The 3,455-nt window shown below is 46.7% G+C and overlaps 1 long non-coding RNA gene across 1 annotated transcript; it reads left to right on the forward strand.

Annotated features, from left to right (window-relative positions):
* The first annotated feature begins 204 nt into the window (after window positions 1-204).
* LOC148003154 (uncharacterized) lies at window positions 205-3,197 on the forward strand. Its single transcript, XR_015632220.1, has 2 exons — window positions 205-492; window positions 2,345-3,197. It is a non-coding gene; the product is annotated as an uncharacterized LOC148003154 (long non-coding RNA).
* The last annotated feature ends 258 nt before the right edge of the window (window positions 3,198-3,455 follow it).

Consider the following 3,455-nt stretch of genomic DNA (forward strand, 5'->3'; position numbering starts at 1 on the left):
CATAATTCTGGAATGAAACAAGAGAGAGCAAAGGGAAGACCAGGTAGTGTTCCTGACAAACTGTAATGACTTTTTAGAAGAGCAGATAGTGAAGGAAACCAAGGGCAATGGAGGTAAGTAAAAAAAAAAAAAATCAAATTACTTTACAGTGGGTAGGAATGACTTAGGCTTTTTTTTTTTTTTTTGTTTTAATTAGACAAAGTCATGGGGGAAAATGAGAAAAAGGACAACTGCATATCTGTGAGAACAATCTTGCCCGTAGCCTTATGTGTTCAGAGAGTTTGCACACCAGATATCCTGTATGTTCCTGCACCCATAATGGATCGTAAGGAGCATGAGGTGAGGCAAGGAAGTGAGTTTCTTGAATAAACATGGCTGGGAACTCAGCTCGCTGGAAGGAGAAGACAAAGGTCGATTAGTGGCCGTGCAGGGGAGAGGAGCTATGACTGGAGCCTGATGCTGAGGGCTGCCTTGGAGAGTCTCTAGCCCCTGGTAAGCTCTAGCATTTAGCTTGCTTTGGGTACAGAGAAATCACTGACAGTTGTTATGAGGGTGAATGTCTGATTGGTTTTCTGTTGCTGTAATTGGATATTTGCGTCTACCCACACTTGCTCAGCCTCTGCTGAGGGCTTTTCCTGCACACGTTGAAACAGAACAGGGCTAGCTCCAGACTCTTCCTCCTCCCGCAAAGCCACTGAAGACACCAGGGGACTCCCGCCCTCACGTTCTCTTCATTTCTATCCCACAGGTCTGTGACACAGTTTACGCAAAGAAACCCGGTTTCTTGCTTTGAATATCTTACAACTGTAGGAACATGTATGGTGTTTGGAGTGTTTGCTCTCTGTGTTCTTGTTGAGTGACAGACTTTTTCCTGGGGAGAATCAATGCCCCCCCCCACCTCCGAGGGGGAGAGAGAGAGAGAGAGAGAGAGAGAGAGAGAGAGAGAGAGACCAAGGAACCCATAATAGCACCAAAGTTCAACTTGGTGAATAAACGAGTTTATATTGGGGTTACTAACAGTGTGGATAAGGGTTTGCTTACATAGGGGCAGAAATGACTTAAAAGTAGCCACGTCCCTGCCAAGTCCACTGTAACACAGGTGACTACTCATGACAGCTACAACCCTGCAGCTCACTGCGGTCTCAGACAGAACCCCCTTTTTTCTCTGCAATTTGGATGGTCAGGGTTTCCTTCCTCAGTGGTTGCTTCCTTCTTGGAGAGATGGCTCGGTCAGTAAGTGCTTGCCCTGTAAGCATCAGGACCTGAGGTCCATCCCCAGCACCAAGGGTGGAGTGCACTTAAAATCTCAGTCCCGGGGAAGTGGAGATAGGAGGAGGCTTGTGGCTTTGTGGGCCACGAATCTAGTGAGCGTCAGGTCCTAGTGAGAGACTATTTCAAAAAACAAGGTGGGTACATTCTGAGGAACAACACCCTGCTTGGCTTCTGACTTTCACATGTAGGTGCACACATAGGTATCTGCACCGTTTTACACACAGACATGCGAGCACGCACGCATGCACACATGCACGCACACATGCACGCACCCACGCACGCTCGTTTCTAGCATGTAAACCTTTAGTGATGTGTAGGATGATGTCATTATGCAGCAAGGCAGGCCCAGGATAAGGCGAAGTCTATCATTGGATGAGAAGGAAGGGTAGGTGGGGAAAAGTCTAGAAAGGAGAGAGGAAGAGAAGAGAAAAGTCAAGATGGAGATGACGACAGAGCAGGATGATCCAGATCCAGGTGGACTGGGTCAATTTTATCTTGTCTAGGTGGGCTGTTTCTATCTTTATTAATTGGCAGTGAATTTGTTGTGTGGATGTCTTGTGGATTGGGAATTTAACATGTAAATCTAATTGCTAAATTACAAGTGTCTGGAACTTTGATGTCACCGGGCTAAAGAGGACAGTGTGTGAAAGAAATGGCTGAGAGGCAGTTGGAGCATGCGAATCTGGTTCTATTTGTGCAGAGTGAGAATGCACAGGGCCCGCGGAGCGAGGTGTGTGTGTGTGTGTGTGTGTGTGTGTGTGTGTGTGTGTGTGTGTGTGTGTGTGTGTGTGTCTGTGTCTGTGTCTGTGTCTGTGTCTGTGTGTCTCTCTGTGTGTGCACGCGCATGCCAGGTGTGGTAACTACCGCCTAGGGGACCGGCCTCGAGGAGAGGGAGGCTAAACCGGAGTCAGCTGGGAGAGGGCGGCTTGCAGACCTCGTGGCAGAGTAGCAGCCGGAGCGATTGGATCCGGCTTGAGGGAACTGATAGAAAATGTTCATTTTTAAAATTTTTACCACAACAGGGATGAATTCAAACTGTTGAGAGTAAATGATGCTGTTACTGGGATTGCAGGGACTCAACAGAATCGAGGGGCAATCAAATGGTGGAAGAGAAAGCTACCAGCACCTTTACAGAGAAGACGATGCGTGAGATGAAACTGGATCCTGAGATCCAAAAGAGGCCTGCCCGGGGAACTTCTGCCAAAACGAGGTGTTACTCAGGCCCAACCACCTTCACGGAGCTGGCAATGGCGGCCTGCTTCCTGGACCATCAGAACCCCGGGAGAGCTGCTTGGATCATCGCATGCAGAGAAATGACAAGGCTTTTCTATTTAAATACGGGTTTGTTGTGGCAGACCCGCACAGCTGTTGTCGAAATCAAAGATCAGTTTGTTAGATTATTTTTACGGACTGTGTCAGGGTAACCGCTTCCGGAAAACATCTGTTCTATAATTAGAAAATGAAGATCTTGTCACTCCACTGGAACGTAATTACTTCCAAGGCATCAGAGGGAGGATTTTAGTATTATCACGAGAATTCAATAGGGTTACTCAGAACGTGTATATTTTTTCCCTTTAATTTCTTCTAAGGTAACTAGGGGAAGCCCATACTTATTTGCATTTTACAGGATGTAAATAAGAATGAATCAAATCTGCATGGGCTTGCTAATACAAGTAAGCCCCCTGAGTTCAGTTGATTCGAAGCAATTCCATTCTGAAAAGGAGTGAGGGGGCCCTAGAGTGTCGAAGGCCTTTTCTCGCAAGTTTAGAGTCAGTGCCTGGAAGCCTCCTCAGTTATCCCAGCTTTATGTGGCCTGGTAGTTCTTTCTACTTGGTGACAACACAGCTTGTACCATCTTCCCTTTGTGATGTCAGTCTCTAAATTTCCCTGTCCTCATAGAGATATCAGTCATTATACTAAGACCTCCACAATTCAGTATGACTCCGTGTTGAGATTTTTATCTGCAAAGGTCCCACTTCTTAACAGCTACACTCACAGGTAGGAATCTAGCCAGTACAGCTGTCTCACTGTTTCCTGACACTCAAGAACTCCAGGTGGAGTTCAACATTCTTCATCCAGGGACTCCTCCTTAGTGATTGGTATAGCCATCATCCCAGTTGTTCAAGCCTTACCTGGAGGCCCTGTTAACTCTTTCATTGCTTTCCACATTTAAGCCAATGACA

Source organism: Rattus norvegicus, chromosome 10, assembly GCF_021556685.1.
Source record: "Rattus norvegicus strain SHRSP/BbbUtx chromosome 10, alternate assembly SHRSP_T2T, whole genome shotgun sequence".
In the NCBI taxonomy this organism is placed as follows: Eukaryota; Metazoa; Chordata; class Mammalia; order Rodentia; family Muridae; genus Rattus; species Rattus norvegicus.